At 30.7% G+C, this 20,909-nt stretch overlaps 1 non-coding gene across 1 annotated transcript; it reads left to right on the top strand.

The window, feature by feature from the left end:
- The first annotated feature begins 19,734 nt into the window (after nt 1-19,734).
- LOC120593812 (U6 spliceosomal RNA) lies at nt 19,735-19,841 on the top strand. The gene has a single exon (XR_005650455.1). It is a non-coding gene; the product is annotated as a U6 spliceosomal RNA (small nuclear RNA).
- The last annotated feature ends 1,068 nt before the right edge of the window (nt 19,842-20,909 follow it).

The following is a 20,909-nucleotide window of genomic DNA, read 5'->3' as shown; positions in this document are numbered from 1 at the left end:
TCCCTCCTAGACTTTGTGTTATTATTGTCATAAACATTGCTTCTATATATGTTATAAACTCAACAATATTTTATTATGTTTTGCTTAAAACTGTTATATTTTTAAACTTTATATAATAATGAAGAGTATTTATATTGTAGTTCTCATTTTTTGGTGCTCTTTGTTTAGACTTAGATTTTCATCTGGTATCATTTTCTTCTGCTTGAAGGATATCCTTTAATATTTCTTATAAAGAAGGTTTTCTGGTGATGGATTCTTTTAGTTTTTGTATCTCTGTCTTAGAAAGTCTTTATCTTAGAGTTTTTTATTTTGTTCTATGTTATGGTACTTATTTACCACAAAGTATTTTAAGCACCTAAAGATTTTCTTTTAATTTATTAAGTTTTTAAAACATTGTTTTTTTATTGTGGTAATATGCACAAAACAAATTTGCCATTTTAATAATTTTAAAGCTAAAATCGGATTAATTACATTGACACATCTACGACTTTCACCACTATCTATTTCCAAAATTTTTCATCACCTCAAACAGAAACTGTACCCAGTGAACAATAATTCTCCACTCCCCATCCTTCCAGCCTCTGGTGAGTTCCAAGCTACTTCTGTCTTTATGAATTTGCCTATTTTAGATATTTTATATGAGTGAGACCATGTAATATTTGTCTTTTTGTGTCTAATTCATTAGCATGATGTTTTCAAGAGTCATCCATGTCATAGCGTGTATCAGAAATTCATTTATTTTTATGACCAAATAGTATTCCGTTGTATATGTATATACCACATTTTGTTTATCTATTGATCTGCTGATGGACAGTTAGGTTGTTTCCACATTTTTTCTGTTGAGAATAATATTACCATGAACATTGGTGTATAAGAATCTATTTGAATCCACATTTTCAATTATTTGGTATACACCTAGCAGTAGAACTTCTAGGTCTTTGGTAATTCTGTTTCACTTTTTTGAGGAACCATAAAACTCACCTTTGGTTTTGAAAGCTATTTTAACTAAGCAAAGATTCTAGGTTAATAGTAGTTTTGTTTTCTTTACTATTTTGTTCCTTTTAGTACATTAAAGATGTTGCTTCACTGTCTTCTGGCTTGTGTTATTTCCAAGTTGGTATCTGCTGTCATATTTATTTTTATTCCCCTAAATATAATGTCTTTTCACTCTCTCTGCTTTTAAGATTTTCTCCTTATTACTAGTTTAAGCAATTTGGATATAATGTGCCTTTTTATATTGATGGGATTTTTTTCTTGTTACTTGTGCTTAGGTACATTGGGCTTTTTGGATCTGCACATCTACAGTTTTCTACTAATTTAGAAAATGTTCTATTATTATTTTTCAAATATTTCTTCAGTTTTCTTCTCTTTCTTTTTTCTTCAAGCACTCCAATTACATATATATTAGGACTCTAAAGTTTTCTTCTCACTGACACACTTTTTTGTTTGTTTTGTCATTTCCTCTCTGTGCTTCATTTTGAATAGTTTCTATTCCTATGTCTTCAAATTCAATAATATTATCTTCTGCCATGTCTAATCTACCCTTAATCCTACCTAGCATATATTTAATCTCAGACATTGTAGCTTTTATCCTAAAAGATCAATAGGGTCTTCGTTATATCTTTTATTTCTTTATCTAACATGTTAAATCTTTTGTCTAGCTTCTTGAATACAAAGAATTCACTTATAATAAATTATTTAATGTTCTTGTTTACCAATTTTCTCATCTGTGTCATTCCTGGGTTTGTCTTAATTTTTTGCCGTTTGTCCTCATTATGAGTTGCATTTATCTGCTTCTTGCAAGCCTAATAATTTTTATTGAATACCAGACATTGTGACTATTACTCTGTTCTTAGAGTTTGTTCTGGGAGTTCAATTGAAAATAGTTTCATTCTTACAGATTTTAATTTTAATTTTGTTAGGCAGGATCAGAATAAGATTTAGTTTAGCGCTAATCTTGTCGTACTATTGAAACCAAACCTTTCTGAGTACTTTACCTAATGTCCTGTGAATTACAAGTTTTTCACTCATAATTCTGACAGAAACAGACACTATTCCCAGCCCTTTAAGATCTCTATAGTTTCCTCTAATCCTTTCAGTAGTTCTGTCTGTCATCTCATTTACTCTTACACATATACTGATCAGAATTCAGACAAATACTCAAGGGAGACCCTCTGCAAATCTCTGGAGTTTTCTCTCTGAACAGCTCTTTCTTCTCCTTACTCTTTTCTCCCCTAAGGTGTCTGTGAAATTCCTAAATTCCTAGCAAGCTCTTTGTGAACTCAAGGAGACTGCCAACCCCTCCTGCGTCCTTTCTCTCTACACTGAAACCTAAAAAATCTTTTCAGATAATAAGCTGGGGCAATTATAATGTTCACCTCAATTGTTCCCCATTTCTTAGAGAGCGATCACTGTTTTTGTTGTTTGATGGCCAGTGTTTTGAGAACTGTAGTTTCATATATCTTGACCACATTTTGTTTGTTTGTTTGTTATTCAGATGGGATTGTAAATACAGTCTCTGTTATCTCAGCTTGGCTAGAAACAGAAAAAAGTTATCTTTATTTTTTTCCTTTTTCCAGCTTTACTAAAATTATTCCTTAAATGATTGTGTGGGGGAAATGGCACGTGCAGTTAGAATGCCTTAATAAACCACACTGTGTAAATGGAGTCTAACATTTTAATTAATACCTGCTAAAAATTGAAAAAAAAATGTTTAAATAATACAGGTATGTCAAGTAATCAGAATTAGATTTCAATTAAGAATATCAACTCTATTGAAACTGGACTCTTAATTCTAAAATTGAAAACTTCTTTTCCATGTGCATAGAAGTCTCCAATTTCTGCTTCAACACTTCTTTTCCATGTGCATAGAAGTCTCCAATTTCTGCTTCAACACTTCTAAGCATAGGTAATTTACTACTTTGGAGGTTAATCAATCCCTTATTGGATGAGCTTTAATCGTTTGACTGTTTCTCAACAACCACTTATTGAGTGTATTGACTTGGCCAGGCAACATCCTAGGCTCTGTCTATACAAGAATAAATAGAATAAACTTTACTCTCTTGAAGTGCTCTCATTGTAATATAGTAGCCAGATATGTAAACGAATAGTAGTACAATTGCTAAGTTCAACAGTCAAGGCATATTCAAAGTATACATTCTCTCTAAAGGCACAGAAGCTTAAAAACTGTGCATATTGAAAAACTATAAATGGTCTGATTAAACTTTAATACAGGGGGCATGTTGAAGAAAAGCATAAGAATGAGATTTGAAAGGAAGAGGAAAATCAAATAAAGAAAGATCTTGAATATCATTTTAAAGAATCAAGGCCTTAATTATGGACAAAGGACAGAATTCTTGAAAGCTGTTAAGGAGGTATGCTATGATCAAACTTTCATATTACATTAATTCCTCTCTAAAGGAAGTGTCAGATGGGTTAGCAGGAGTCACCAAATTACAGTCCATGAAGCAAATTCAGCCCACTACTTGTGTTTTTTTATTATTATTATTTGTAAATAAGGAGTTATCAGAACACAGCCACACTAATTTGTTTGCATATTGTGCTACATTGATAGACTTGAGTAGTTACAACAGAGACCATATGTCCTGCAAAGCTGAAAGTATTTATAATCAAAGACTTTACAGAAAAAGTTTGCCGACCTATGTATTAGGGCGACTCAAGAATGATTTTAGAAACTAATTAGAAAGGTTTTAGCAATAATTCTAATGAGGCACTATAAGAGCCTGACATTTAACAGTGTTTCTCAAATGTTTAGCATCATTGGACCACAATTTTCACATTTCCTTCAGCACTAAATCAAAATCAGGAGGCATTTTGTTAACCACCAACTGGTATCTGCGAATAAAGCAGTATGTGGGCAAAGCAGTGTGTGGATTGGCAGTGCTGCTTTATTCTTTCAGCAATGCCTTTCTTTATTCACACATTGCTTGTGCTCCCTCAGAAATGAGCCTGAAGTACCTTCTCCAATCTACACTGGCTCATAAAATAAGTATTCTTCTTCTTCTGTACTTTAGGTGTTCAGAAGTGAATATAATAAGTTATTGAGTATATATATTTCCCTGCACATATACTAAGAATGGATTCCCACTCTGTAGGTTTCATCCAACTGTAAGTCAAAATATCTTCATAATCACCCAATGTAGTATTTCGCTTCCTGATTGCGTGCTATTGAAATAGAAAGCCAAACATTGTCATTTGGTAAAGAAAATTGCCAACAGCTTGCCTTGTTTTATTCTAAGCATAATATTTGTCACTTTGCAGATGGTTTTATGTTCTTCTTGGCAATGTGTGACTTACAAATGGTTTTACTATAAAGGAAAGTAAATTTTGATCATTTCTTATTTTAGCAGAAAAAAATCATCAATTTAATGCTAAAAAGCATGATTATGTGATTGTTCTGGAGAAATCTGGTTTACAAGTGAGGTCATTTTGCTTTTTAAATGGCATAAAAGTTTTCATAGTTTTATGTGACTATTTGGTCATATTTTATAATGGGCAATATCCTGAGGATTTGAATGGTCTCTAGCTGGTTAAATAAAACCCAGTTTTCAGATATTAGTTGTCGCATTTTGTATTTCTAGTTTTCTTTGTCATTTTCTTTAAAGACATCATGATGCATTCTCTTATTCCTACACATAGATATTTACCTTTTATAATTTCACTGGAGTATTGTTCAATATTTAAAACTATAGCATTGTTCTGAGTACTGCTATTTGATTTTCAAGACCCTTGCTTTTCAATAACCAACTTTTGAGCCATTTATAATTTTTTTAAAATGGGGACTTAATACAATCTATTTGTTAAAAATTTAAATACAGATTTAATATTTGTGAAATATACAAGAATATGAAAAATTAATCAAGATGAATTGTTTCTTGATAAACCCAACTCAAGGAAACTGATAAACTCATCTTTTTAGTACTTTCACGATCTTTAATAAAGATTATTAAGCAAGCGCTAAGATTTTGATGATAATCTTAATCAGCTTTCTTTTTTAAATTTCTAAAATGTATGTGAAAAAAATTGTACACTGAGTTTTGTTTTTTTGTTTTGTTTTCTTTTCCCTCAAACTATCAAACTCTCTGTGGATCACTTGATCAATTGACCATTCTTTCTTTGAGAACCACAGTTATAAACTGTGGTTATTTCAACAACATATAAAAGCTACATAAAAATCTTACTTAACAGTCTGGCTAGAATGACATATTTCAAATTAAGTGAAAAATGTATACAAATCACATTTAATGAAATATAATAAAAATTTCAATGTAAAGACTAAATAAAATTAAATAAATTGATAGTTATTGATCATTTATATCATTGCTTATATGTTTATTTTCTGTTCCATTCCACAGGATTTAAAGAAACTTACATAAATATTGGTAAAACAAAAGGATACTATTAATACACCAAGGTATCTGATTGAAAGGGAAATGTTATTAAGAAAAAAAATCCATTAGGCCATAGACATGCAAAAATACATAGTGTTTCTATGTTAAGAGTATTAAGAGTATTTGGTCTTGAATTTGGTTCAAATTTTCTGGTAGCTAAAAGCAAAATCATGACATTATTTATCTGGAAAAATTGCTGCTGGATTGTCCAATATCCAAATGAAGATGTCAGTAACCTATCTTTCTCTTTAAAGTTCCACTGACAAAAACTTCCTCTGATATCCTCCTATAGCAGTTGGGCTATTTTTTATTCATTCATTGCTTAATACGATATTACTATAATAAATAATAAATATTGAATAAATCACACCCTCTACTGATTTTATTCAATTTTTAAATTTATTATTCAAGTTTTAAGATGTTTTAAGATAATCACCCCAAAATATGTATCTAAGAAAAGATTCTCTTATTAAAAACTACATGTTTGGTGGGCTGGTGGAAAAGGTATTTGAAAATAGTCACACTTTTCTTTTTATCTTGAATTACATCTCATTACACTAAAAGTAGGACTATTTTTCTTCCTTTATATGATTATGTAATATTTCCAAAGAGTTATAAATATGCTTTCATACTTCTTTATTAAGAATGAATTATAGCAAAACAAAATTGAGAAAAATATATGATCGTTAGGCTCTTTCTTGAATACTCAGTTGTATTAAAATAATCTCTCAATCAAAAATTAATTAATTAAAGTAATAATTTTCAATCCAGACCTCAAGAATTACCTATTTTCTGGTTTTGGCCATATTTATGTTATCATCACTGTTAAGTATAACATTAACAAAAACACTCAGAAAAATTAACATATGTTTCAGTGCCACAGGTACAGGCAGTTATGATACATCCAGAGGTTAATAATTTGGCTGATCAGAGAACATATGGATACTTAACAAATTAATTATAATAGACTAAAAATAATTGAGTAGAATGGACTTGATAATCATTTAATCTCTAAGTAAGAGGTGTCACCGATTCACAAACTAAAGTCATTGGATGCAATATAATGTCTATTTTCCTCCCTGTTTTAAAGACTTGGATATTAAAACAGAAATGTTGAAGTTTTGGAACTGAAGGAACAGGTCTGAATATAGAAAAAAAACTTTTGCCTAGAGAGTTTTATAGAATTATGATATTTAGAAGTTCTAGTACAAAATCTTATACCAGTAATATATCTCTAACGCATCTTAAAGCATTTCATACCTGAATACCTAGCAGCTGTATACGTAATTGTAACTGAGAAGATGCATCAGAAGATTAATAATTAAACAAGTATAACATTAAATTCAGGACCTACTCTAATACACCTTCAAAAGTGTGTTGTCTTTTTTATAGTAAGAACAAGAAGCAATATATTAGTAATAGGTAAATATTATAGTAAGTATAGCTTATACCTGAGGATTACCACTCCCCAGGGAACTGATATTTAATTTGTGTCATAATAATAACAACCTAATGAACTTCACATCTTTCAGGAGAGCTTAATAAACTTCAAAGAAGACAAAACAAAAATGTATGAGTAAAAGTACATCCTTAGCTTTTCATTAGGCAAAATGAGCATGAGTCCTGGCCCAGCACGGCTTCCAAAGTTAGCACTCACAACTACAAAGCAAATGTATGCAGAGAAATGTACAACAAAAGACATAGCTTTTAAAGCTCCAGTTGAGTTTTCACAAATGTTGCTTACAAAAGCCACCATTCTCTGTGTTAACAAAAAGTTGTGGATCCGTTCTTCACTAAATCCTCTTTTCATGCATAATCCACCTTGTGCACTTTAGCTCGAGTGTGTTTTATCTGATCTAATCCTAGGCGCATTCACTCTCAGATAGAAGAAACAGGATTATTTCACACTTAAACGAGGTCCAATCTTTATGTGATCCGTAAGAGGACACCTGGCTGATATAGAATTTAAGCAAAAGATTAACCAGGTGCTCAAGGCACATAATGATTTTAGATATAATAAGTTTCTGATAAAAAGAATGACTGTCAGACCATGTCAAAATGCATTTTAAAATGCACACCTTTCTATTCTATACAAGTCTATTATGTAGATATTTTAACCATGTGATGTTTACACACCTATTTATTTACATGAGTATTCGTTTCGAAAATTTGGACACTTTATTAGAAATTTTGTAATCTAAAGAAAGTGTGCACATCCTGCTGTCTTTCATATTCAGCACATCCACAGATTAAAATGATTGAGTGTTGAGTAGGGCTAAGCTTAGTGAATTATTCCCTGATTTTTTTCATTTAATGCAGTGGACAAGAAAGCTCAATAGAAAATAATCTAAGCCCCCATGAAGCTAGAAAACATGGATTAGTATGAAGTCTAGCTTCCTTGGCTTAGCTCTATAGGACCATTACACTAAATATGTGTGTGTGTGTGTGTGTGCGCGTGTGTGTGTGTGCATGTATGGGTATTGTCTGTGTATGTGTATGTATATGTGTGTGTGTGTACATATATTTTACATCTGTTGAGTGTGTCCATCCACATTTTCTGTGGATCTTAGAGTTTCCACTACTAATATGTTGAAGGATCATATTTAAATATATTCTTCTGATTCCAGAGTCTGTCTATGTCTCATATAAAAAACATTAAATAAAGCCAGTCACAGCTATAAAAGTATTCTCTTGACTATAAAACCTATGTAAAAAGTTTATACAATTGTTATATCTTTTTCCCTTTGAAATTTGTATAGATATTTTTAAGAGAAAGAGAGTGTCACAGTACTTAAGGAAGATAGAGAATAATAGTACACTGATAAATACCTTGTAGAGTACCTCTTGGTTTTTACATCTGCATCAGAAAAATGGAACATGAATAATTGTGAGAGATATTGGAAAGCAATTCTCTTTGGATATTTTAGCACATCAAAGTTTGTTAAATAAAGTTAATCATCCAAAGAACTGAAAATCCAAGTCTATGTAGAACTCATGTAGATCAAAATGCTATCTCTTTAAGTATTACTCACAAAAGTTATATCTTAAATGATTAAAACTTACTCATCTCCCTGAGGCTCAAATTCTTTACCTGCAAAATAAGGGAGTCAGACCAATTCTTAATTTCTTTTCTTTTTTCTTTTTACTGAATATTACTCTCAAATAGATAAAGATCCATACTTTTTGTTATGAAAGAATATAGTCCAGATATTTACCCTTTTTTAATTTATTTTTTTGGAGAGAGTGACATTGATTAACAAAATCCAATAAGTTTCAAATGTACCAGATATATTTACTCTGCTAGTAACTTATAGTGATACATCAATTAAAGAATCTCCTGGAACAAATACATTTTATAGTAAAGTATCAGTGCTATTAAAATGACAAGCTTAACCATTTCAGTTAGAAAGAAATAACTAATCTCTTTCTTCAGTAACATATTGGCAAGACAATAAAATTATTTTACTTTAAAAATAATTGTGTAATGTTGACATAAGAAAGAAGATATATATTTTTTAAATAATCTGTATAGCCTTGGAAATTATATGAATTTTTTGGCCTTTCTTTTGCTTCATTTCTTACAGAGTTCTTTTTGATGTCTAGGATCAGTCTGTGAATGAATATGAAGAGAAAGCCTGGACATTAATTCTCTGTTGGCTCATTCATTAATGAAATAAAAGCAATATAATGTCTATTTTCCTCCCTGTTTTAAAGACTTGGATATTAAAACAGAAATGTTGAAGTTTTGGAACTGAAGGAACAGGTCTGAATATAGAAAAAAAAACTTTTGCCTAGAGAGTTTTATAGAATTATGATATTTAGAAGTTCTAGTACAAAATCTTATACCAGTAATATATCTCTAACGCATCTTAAAGCATTTCATACCTGAATACCTAGCAGCTGTATACGTAATTGTAACTGAGAAGATGCATCAGAAGATTAATAATTAAACAAATATAACATTAAATTCAGGACCTACTCTAATACACCTTCAAAAGTGTGTTGTCTTTTTTATAGTAAGAACAAGAAGCAATATATGTATATGTATTTCACTGTTAAAAATACTCCCAACTTTTTAGACAAATGTACCAAGCTTATACTATAAACAAAACACCTTACAAGGTTTGAAATTTAGCTGGAATGTACAAAAATTTGTTCTGATTGAACAGATGTTTGTTTTGATTGGCTGATAGTCATGGTACACTAATTGTTAAATGTCTCCAATGTTACATATGAGTGGAGGCTAGTAATCACACAGACCATGGTTTCCATAAGGTTATATTCTTAGCCATTAACCTAATAGTATTCTGTCATGATCATGTCAATGGCTATCTCAGAATGCCTAACATATTTAATCAGGATTCAATGAGGCTTTAGAAACACATGGAAAGAAGACATTGGGAAATTAAAGTGCATATTTATATATACATGTATATATACACATCATAAACATGTATATATTAAAAATTTATATATTTCATACATAAAGTTATATATTATAATACATACAAATATATATATAAGCACATACATATACATATTATTACCTCATCTTATAAAAGAAATGGTTATTTTCACAGATGACAAAAATAAGCACAAATACATAGAAATTGAAAATAAATTTGCAAAACACTGTAATACACATATATTAGCATTAATAACATGTAATATAGAAAAGGAGAACTTCATATTTTGTCAGCATGCAGAGCCCAGTACACCCAAGAGAGACTTAATTAAGAAGCCTCTAAACTGCAAGTTTATTAAATGAGCATCCTAAAGAGGCTAAATTCTTTACTTTTAAATATAACTTTGGAATTCTATCCTGCTGTTATTTACAGTTATGATCATTTGTTTACCAGAAATATACAATTTGCAGTTTCTACATATACATTAGATGAGATTACATTTAAGTGTGCTAATTTCTTCTAAACCAGAAATATCCCATTGACATCTATTTATTAAGCATCAATATGTTTGTAAATATTTTTCTTATAATTGAGAAAAGTTCTTTGCAGAAAATTTGACAAACCCAAAAATCTTTAAAACTGCACAATATTGCCAGGCAGAGAAAATAAGTTATAATATTTGCATATTTTTATTGTCTTATGTAGATGTATACACACTTATTCACATATATATCTATATCTATCTATCTATCTATCTATCTATCTATATATATATATATATATATATGTATACACAAACAAATACTATTTTGAAAGCTGCCAATATTTTTGTTCTGGTAAATTGGGGAAAGGACAGACTTTACTTTGGGGACATACAAATCTTTCATTTGGCAAAACACTTAATAACCCTTAGCTATTCAAAGATAAAGATCTTATTGTGGTATGGAGAGTTCGAGATTATGATGAGCTATAATTTTCTGCGTAATAATATAGAAATCTCTCTACCTTGGTGTCCCTGGTTGTGTCTCCATGTATATAATGAAGAGGTGGCCCAGAGACTTGAGCTGAAGATGAAATGTTTTGACTTTATACTCTCTTTGCAGAGAATTCTTGTTGACTCTGAACACCTGTCTTCTTTTCATTAACAGAACTTCAAATTTATTCAGGAGGCACATGACCCTGCAGCCAAACAGGCCATCTAAATAACTTTTGTCCAGTGAGATGTAACAAGACCTGTGTAGTCCTATCAAAGTAAATGTTTATTCAGGGGAATGAGCAGACTCTTTTTCCTCCTTCATTCTATGTGGAATAGGAAAGTAACCAGTGGAGTTCAAACTCCAGCTTGGTAAAGAAGCGAAATATGGTCTTGGTCTTCCATTGCAGCCTTGGACAACTGCCTCTTGAATTATCTTACACTGTTATTTGGAAGGTTACTCTTAGAGCAATCATTTCATGACTGAAAAATTCTCCCTAGGATAGACGAAATCGGATAGAAGATATTTAGGGGCAAAAGCAGTTTGATTAGGGAGAGATAGGTAGCCTGACTGCTGACAAATGACACAATGTAAAACAGTCAGACATGATCTTTTGAGGAAGATTTTTGTCTGTCTCCAGAAGTTGTGGTCCTTGGTAGGTAATTTGAAGTATTTGTTTTATACATCACAATTTCTTTTTCCTATCACCAAGACTTCTGTGAAGTGTAGGGAAATGGTTGCATTCTGGTTTTAGATTTTTTTAGGAATGTAGGGTGTATCACCTGTTTACACTTAGAAACTGGAGAAGCAGTCGTAAAAAAGTAAAAGGTTGTCTATAGTAATTGCAAGAGTGATCCAAAGTGAGCTGAGTGGCTGACTTGATAAGAAACAACAAGGATGGATTTATGTTTATGTTGTTCTTCAGTATGAATCGAATCTTTTTCAATGTCTTTTAGCTTATTTTGAAATAGTATGTAATAGTTTTGATGTTTTCTTAAATATGCCATTATAGCATGCTTTTGTTTTTCTTAACATTATGCTATTTCTTTTCATTCTTCTTATTATAACTGTGTGATATTTTACCTTGATGTATATTTGTCGCATATTTTATATGAATTTACTTCATGTGCATTTTTAAAATGATTCTTGGTAAACATAGCTTGCTAACTTCAAAAAGTTGTCCATTAATGTAAACTAAAATGTATGTTCACAAAATATAAATATTTATAAGATGTATAACAAAGTGATATGCATTAATTACAGGAGGATGTTTGCTTAAAGTAGGAGGAGGTAGGATTAGGGATTAAAATCAAGAGAATAAACGCAAATAAAACAAGAAAAAAGGGCCTCATGTGGACAAAAGATGATAATATGTCATGTATTGAGAGGTACCATTATTTATATCTCCTTATATCATATGGTTATATTCGCAACAAAAATTTTATGGAAAGAATGTATGTTCACAGTATAATTAAAAAAAAAAAAGAAATATAAGAAAATTAAAATAACCTGTAATTTTACCATTTAGATATAACCACTGGGGACATTTTGGAATAATTTTTCTTGTCTTATGTATGTGTGTGTATAGATATGTGTGTTCTACAATATTCATAGTCTGAGCTTTCGTATTTACATGAAAACCCACAATTTTAATCACTCTATACATCTCATGTGTTCTCACTTGATGTTACCTTATTTCTGAGTTTTCTAGCTCATGTTTATAATTGTTCTTTTGTATATTGAATAATTTTCTGAATGACCTTTTAACTTACTTTGAAACAGTATGTAATAGTTTTGATGTTTTTAAGTGTGAATTATAACACATTTTCATTGTCTTTAGGAATGTTATGCTATTCTGTTTTATTCTTCTCATTGTAACTTTGTATAGTATTTTATGTTTGTATAGTATTTTACCTTATTGCATATCTGTTGCTTATTTTGATGTAAATTTAGTGTATGCATTTTAAGAATGAGACTTGCTAACTTTAAGAGATAGCTTGCTAACTTTAAAGAACTCTTCATTGATGTAAACTAAAAGTATCTTTTGAAGTATGCCTTCAAAACCATGATTAATAATAATTGTGTAGACATTTACTGTCTGTTAGTATAATAATTTAACATTTGTTATTTAAATTTTACATCATGAAAATTAGCGATTGACTCCAATTTTTGCCATTATATGTAAAGTTGTGATTGGCATTCTTGTACACAGATATTGGTCCAAATAACTATACATTCCTAGAAATTAAATTATAAGTCATAAATCATGTATTTTCATTTTGCTAATTAAAAGAGTAAAAAGTTTATAAAACAGCAGGGTATGAAAATGTTAATTTTACTACTGTCATCAATAATTTGTCAATTTGATAAGTTAAAATTATATCTTTATTTTACTATATATTTCTCTCATGAAGAGTAAAGTTGAACTTAATCACATTTTCTTGGTCTTTTGAATTTCTTCTGTTATGAATTATCTATTTTGTAATTAATTTGATAAATTATTTTCTACCACCACCACATCTAAAATTTCTCTCAGTTTTCATTTCTCACAAATTGGCATTTCCAACCACCCTGGTCCTATGCAATGAACCATAACTGTTCCTTGTGTCTCTCTCTCCATTATCATTTAAATTCAATCTTTCCCAATTTCTCTAGACGATTCCTCTAATAAAAATCTAAAATCTGACCACTTTTCTCCATCTCCACAGTTACCATTCTAATCTAAGCTGCCTGATCTCTGAGCTTCCATTCCCCTTCTATCCATTGTCTACCCTAAAGACAGAGTGATTTTCAGGTATGGTTTCCCTAGTTCTTTATACAAAAAAAGACTTTCCCAAACACAATATGCTCTTGGATGAAATTATTACCTTCATTAGATTCTAATGCATTGTGCTTTATTATTCTTTTCTAGAAGTCAAGAAATTCTGGGCTGTATTTTTCCTCTGATATAGAAATTTTTTTGTTTCCTGTTGAAGGAGTATTCTGTGGTACAAAAGTAAAGTGCTTATTATATATATATATATAGATTCTGTCTTATGGTTTTCAGGTCTTCTATGTGCTCACTAACATTTTGTCCCCTTGATTTATTTAGATCTGAGCAAAGTGTGCTAAAGTTTCCTATTTTTGTTATGTCTGTTTTTCCTTTTACCTCCTATCGTTTCTGCTCTATGAAAGCTGTACTGCTATTTGGTGAACAGATATTAATATCTTCACTGTAAATGGTAGCTTTTAGCATTATAGAATGTCCTATTTTGTATTGTTTAAATCTTCTTGGCCTAAATTCTACCTTGTTTTAGATCAAGATCATGGCCCCTGCTTTCTTCTTACTTGCCTTTACTTGCTATATTTTTTTTCATGCTTTCATCTTTAGCTTTTTCAATTCATTTTATTTTAGGTATCTTTTGCATACAGCATAAAGTTGAATTTTGCTATCTTAGTCAATCTGAAAATCTTTTTCTTATATAATGTAAGTTAAGTCCATTAACATGTATTGATATGACTAATATGGTTGATGTTAGTTCTATGACAAAGCATTATGTTTTATAAGTGTCTATGAATATATATACATATATGATATATATGTGAATATATATACACATATATGATATATATGTGAATATACATATACATATATGATATATGTGAATATATATATGTGTATATATATATATACACATATATATATTATTATATTAACTGTTTGCTATCTTTTTTCTTATCACTCCCTTTGCTATTTGGGAACATTTAGACTCTTTTTCTAATGGGTGTTAACTTTGTACTAATATTTGCCTGTAATACTTTTAGTCACAACTTTGTTCTGAAACTATTAGTGTCTTTCTATTAACAATTAATGCCAGTAAATAACTGCTTCTCTTCTTCTTTCCTCATTAGTATAATTTTAGTGTTGATGTTTGTTGAACAAACTATACTTAAGCTTCAAGTTCTTCATTTATTAGTTTAAGTATCTTTTCACTGCTGATACCAGTAAGAAGATCAGCAAGTTTATTCTACTTTCCTTTTATTCTACTCCTCCTCTCTTTTTATAATTGATTGCATTATTTCTCCAACATCAGAGTCTATAGTACTGTATTTTGCCATTTTTATTTCCATATTTTAGACTTTAAATGCTTACTGCGATTTCCCCAAGACCTCATAAAGAAGCTTCTTCACATACTATGTCTTTCTGAAGTTCTTTCTTTAGTAGATTCCTCAGGAAAGTTTTATTGAAATAATAGTCTTTCAAGTATTTCATGTTCATAACTCTTTATAGCTTTCATACCAAAAGGATGTCTGGCTGGATATAAAACCTTGGCTCACACTTTCTTTTCTTGAGTACTTTAACAACCTCATTTCATTGTTTTGTAGCTAAAAATGCTGTTGCTAAAAAATTTTATGCTACTCACATTTTCTTTCTCTTATTTGTTTCTTGATTTGTATGTGTGGGTTTGTAGTAGTGGTAGAGGATGTCTGAATTTCCTAAGGCAAAGTTTCCTTAAATTCTAATAGTTTTTGTAGGCTATATCTTGGGATTGATTGTTCTGGTTTCATGTACACAGAGAGTATAAACGCTTTGTGGATAAATTCTTCTTGTTTTTCCAAAAAGTTGTACTGAACTGTGGTTTTACTTCTGAATATATATTTTTTTCCAATTCATTCTGGTATTTGTCAATTTTCCCTTCACACATTCCTATCATCTAGCCATATAACTGCTGAGATTTTGAATTTAAAAAATTTTTTTAAATAAATTTATTTAAATTAGTTTCGAGCATATAGTACATTGGTTAGACATCTATAATGTTCATAAAATGATCTCCCCAATTGCTCCTTCCTCCCCTAACCCTCCACTTAGCCATCATATTAATGCTAACTGCATTCTTTCTGCCATGCTTCCCATGACCAACTATCAACTACTAATTTATACTTCTTTAATCCTACACCCATTCTTTCAGCTTCCCAACCCCCCTCCTCTCTGTCCATCACCAAATTGTCCACTATATTTGTGAGTTTGTTTTTGATTAGTTTGTTCTTTTTGTTCCTTAGATACCTCATTTAAGTGAAATCATATGCTATTTGTCTTTCTCTATCTGACTTATTTCACTCAGCATAATGACCTCTAGATCCATCCATGTCATTGCAAATGGTAGGATTTCAATTTTTTTAATGGCTGAGTAATATTCCATTGTATATATGAACCATAACTTCTTTATCCAATTGTCTGTTGATGGGCATTTAGGTTGCTTCCATATCTTGGCTCTTGTAAATTGTGCTGCCATGAATATTGGAGTGCATAGATCTTTACGAATTATTGTTTTGGTTTTCTTTGGATAAATACTCAGAAGTGCAATTGCTGGGTCAAAAGGTATATCCATTTTTAATTTTTTGAGGAACCTCCATACTGTTTTCCATAGCGGCTGTACCAATTTGCAATCCTACCAACAATGTATGAGGGTTTCCTTTTCTCTGCTTCTCGCCAACACTTGCTGTTTTTTCATTTATTGATGATAGCCATTCTGACAGGTATGAGATGATATTTCATTGTGGTTTGCATTTCTCTGATGATTAGCGACCTTGAGCATCTTTTCATATGTCTGTTAGCCATCTGAATTTCCTCTTTGGAGAAATATCCGTTCAGGTCTTCTGCTCATTTTTTAATTGGATTGTTTGTTTGTTTGTTTGTTGTTGAGTTGTGTAAATTTTTTATAAATTTTAAATATTAACCCCTTATCAGATGTATCATTAGTGAATAGCCATGACAATCTTGAGAAAGAAGAATAAAGTTGGAGGTATCACATTACCTAATATCAAACTATACTACAAGGCTACAGTAATCAAAACAGCATGGTACTGGCATAAAAACAGATACATTGATCAATGGAACAGAATAGAGAGCCTAGAAATAAATCCACACCTATACACTCACTTAATATATGACAAAGGAGGTAAGAATATACAATGAGGTAAGGATAGTCTCTTCAATAAATGCTGTTGGGAAAATTGGACAGATACATGCAAAAAAAAAAAAAAGAAGTTGGACTATCTTCTTACACCATATGCAAAAATAGACTCAAAATGGATTAAAGCTTTAAATGTAAGATCCCAAACCACAAAACTTTTAGAAGAAAACATAGAAGTAACTTTTAGAAGTAAATTCTCTGATATTACTAATAGGAATTTCTTTTCAGATATATCTCCTCGGGCAAGAGAAACAGAAAAAATAAACAAATGGGACCACATCAAACTAAAAAGTTTTTGTACAGCAAAGGAAACCATCAACAAAACAAAAAGACAATCTTCTGTTTGGGAGAACATATTTGCTAATTTTTCTTTTAAAAATTCTTTAAAACTTCTAACATTTTTTTACCTTAATTTGAACTATTATACTGGAGTTCTCATCTATTTAGAGGCCACTAACAGAAATTTCTAATAGATTAAATATACAATGTGAGAGAAAGAATCAAGGATGGTCCTAACATTTTGGGCCTGAGGAACTGGTAAGGTGACCAGTTAATTTTGGTTTGCTAAAGACTTCCCACTTTTAACAGTGGAAGTCCTTCATTCTGAGAACTCCCTCAGTTCCTGGCAAGCTAGGATGGTTAGTAATCTTAGAAGCATAAGGAAAGGTATTGCCACCCCCTGAAGCTATAAGTAGAATAGATTTTTATAGGAAGTTCAAGAGTCCACTTTTGGACATGTTAAGTTTGAGCTATCTATTAGACCGCTAAGTGAAGATGATGAATAAGTGATTGAATGTACACATTTAGAGTTTAGAGAGTGGCCTGGGCTGGAAATATAAAAAATTTGGAAGTTATCGATCTATAAATAATGTTTAGAGTCCTGAGTCTGGATAAGGTCATCAAGAGAATAAGTGCAGATAGGGAAAACATTCCAATATTAGGAAGTTCAGAAAAGGAAAAATTGAGCAAAAGAAGATTGAGAAGGAGTGAGCATTGAGGTAGGATGAAAACCAGATAAGTTTAGTCTTCTGAAAGTCAAGAAAAAGTGTACTAAGAAATGGGGATGAATCAATTGAGTAAATACCAATGAAGGATCTAGTAAGGAGAGAACTGAGAGCTTGACTACTGAATTAGTAACATGCAGGTGACTCTGAAAAGTTAAGTTTGGGTGATTTGTTAGGCACAAAGGCATAATTAAAAGGGCTAATGGGAAATACAAGGAGACAAATTGAAGGCAGCACGTATGTATCATTATTTAAAGGAGTTTCGTAGGAAAATTTCAGAGAATTGGAAAGGCAGCTGGCAGGGAATTTAGTTTAAACATATTCCTAAAATGAGAGAAATAACAGTATATTTGTATACTACTCAGAATGGCCCAGTATATAGAGAAAAATTTACTATATAAAGGAGAGAGAGGAACTGCTGAAGTATGTAAAAGGGCATGGATTCCATAGCAAAACCACTTACTGGACAAATTCATATTTAAACTGACTACACCAGACTCATTAAAAAAAAAAAAAAAAAAAAAGGAAAAGAGCAAATAGGCAGGAGTTAATTCAAAATAATAATTACTAGAGTTTGTGCTACAGACCCTCTAGATGCAATTTTAATCTACCAATATGCTTATTCAGTAGTAAATTGTTTAGAGTACAGAATGATTTAAAAGTATTACATAATCTTCAATGATCAGAAAATATTTGCATGACATTTTCTAAGGTAGAAGGCACTAAATGTGTATTTTAGAAGGCTTTCTAACCAATAAACATTGAAACAAAAATCAATTCTAAGGTAATTTTTAATCAACCAGAAAATTCCATTAACTCTATATCTTCTTTCTCAAAGCTGTTATACTTCTATTGTTTCCAATTAAGCAAGTTATAATATTTTCTGTATTGAATGAGATCTATCTATAGTTATACTCTTCAGAACCTTCTTTGAACTCCCAGGTCCATGGACTACAAAATTTATTCCAGATATAAATATAAAGGTATTGTTTTTCTTTATGTTATTCATCCTCACTTCCTGGGTGCTTTTCAGGAACTACCAATTTATTTCGATATGTAATTCAAAGTCTATGTATTTTGTCAGGCATGCAGTTCTTTGCATTAGAGCTTACTTTAATAAACTCATCTAAATAGAATATAGATTTATAAGCAAAAAGAAGGAAGATAAAAACCAGACCAGATGATAATAAGTATATAAGATACACTAATTAACTCTATCTAAATAAAATAAATTTGCTTTGTCAATATGTCACTTGCACATAATTGCTCCCCAACTTGAAGAAATATTCTATACATGATGACACTATTATGTTCTGTCATAAAAGTACCATTAATACAGATGAACAGTTTCTGAGCAAGACTTTCTAGCTGTCAGATGAAGGTACGCATTTTCATTTCCAGTTACTTTTCTAGTCTTAATTCCAATATTATTTTGTTATAATTATTTAAATGCTTTAGGCCATAATCTAAAAATAAGATAAATCAATGTCAGAGCCCTAAATAATTTATGTTATCTGAAAGATCCAAATACATTGTTATTTTACTTTGTTATGTAAAGTTTTATAATCTAGTTAAGGTGCTTAAATTTTCCCTTTCATGATGAATACAATAAAGTATATAAATTCAGCCATAATATTTCTAGATTTAAAAAGTAATCAAGAATGTTTAAAACAGGCAATAGAAACCATGTTTTTCTCAAAAAATAAATAAATAAATAAATAACAAAATGAATAAAAAGAAATAAAAAAAATTCCATCCTTAATAACAGTTGAAAATGGCAATAATCACACACACACATACAACCTCTGGAAAATATGTGCTAGATATAACAAACTTGAAGCAAATCAATGGAGGGCATAAATTTTATATGTAACTCTTTTATTTTTAATCTCTAAAAGATAATAAGTGAGATTAATCTCAATAGCATTATTACAAACTGAGGTTGAAGAGATGAGGACTGGAAAAAGTACAGAAATTAGCCATGATTCCTCACTTTGGCAGCACATATACTAAAATTGAAATGATACAGAGAAGATCAGCCTGGCCCCTGCACAAGGATGACACACAAATGTGTGAAGCATTCCATATTTTTATATACCTAGAAAAGTTCCATTTTAGATATGAAGGAAATATAAAGACCCTTTCAGACAAAGAGAAGCTGAGGGAATTTTCCACCACAAGGCCTGCATTACAGGAAATACTGAAGGGGGTTATACTATCTGAAACTAAAAGACAAAAAGATACAAAACTGTAAGATGACTAACAGATAGATAGAAATAGGAAATTGCAACCCTTATTCAGAATAGGATATTATAAACTTAAATATTACATAAAGGTTACAAGAGGTAAAAACATTTAAAAAGAGAGGAAGACAATAGCTACTATAACTCAGAAATAAACCCACAGCATAAATAAGAATAATTTGAGACAGCAAAAATAGAAAAGGGGAAAAGGTAAAGGTCTGAATTTGCAAAGGGGAATGGAGATAAGATATACGCAGAAGAAGGACTGCTGTATATATGAAAATTTCTTTTGCATGAATTTAATGATAACCACATAAAAAATCTGGAACTGAGAAACATAACAGAAAAAAAAAAAAACATAGAACACCACCAAACTAAAATAACAGACAGAAACACAAGGGCAAAGAAACAATGGAGACACTGAGCCGCCAGAAAACAAAAGATAAAATGGCTATTGGAAAACTTCATATGTCAATAATCACCCTAAATGTAATTGAACTGAACTCATCAATAAAAAGGCACAGAGTAGCAAATTAGATCAAAAAACAAAACCCAACAATATGCTGTCTTCAAGAGACACATCTTTGCTACAAGGACAGTACAGACTAAAGTGAAAGGGTAGAAAAAGATACTTCAAGCAAATGGCACCCAGAAAAAAGCAGATGTAACCTACTTATATCTGATAAAATAGATTTTATAATAAGGGGAAAAAATACATCAAGAAGATATAATATATCAATATATGCTCCCTATCAGGAAGCATCAAAATATGTAAAGCAACTATCAACAGAACTAAAGAGAGAAACTGACAAAAAACACAATTATAGTATGGTAACTAAATACCCCACTGACAGCTATGGAGAGATCATCCAAACATGATTAGTGATTTTGCTAAAATAGAGGCAATAAAAATAAAC

The sequence above is a fragment of the Pteropus medius genome, unplaced genomic scaffold, assembly GCF_902729225.1.
Source record: "Pteropus medius unplaced genomic scaffold, Ma_sr-lr_union100, whole genome shotgun sequence".
Lineage (NCBI taxonomy): Eukaryota > Metazoa > Chordata > Mammalia > Chiroptera > Pteropodidae > Pteropus > Pteropus medius.
This window is presented reverse-complemented; position numbering and strand designations above follow the sequence as displayed.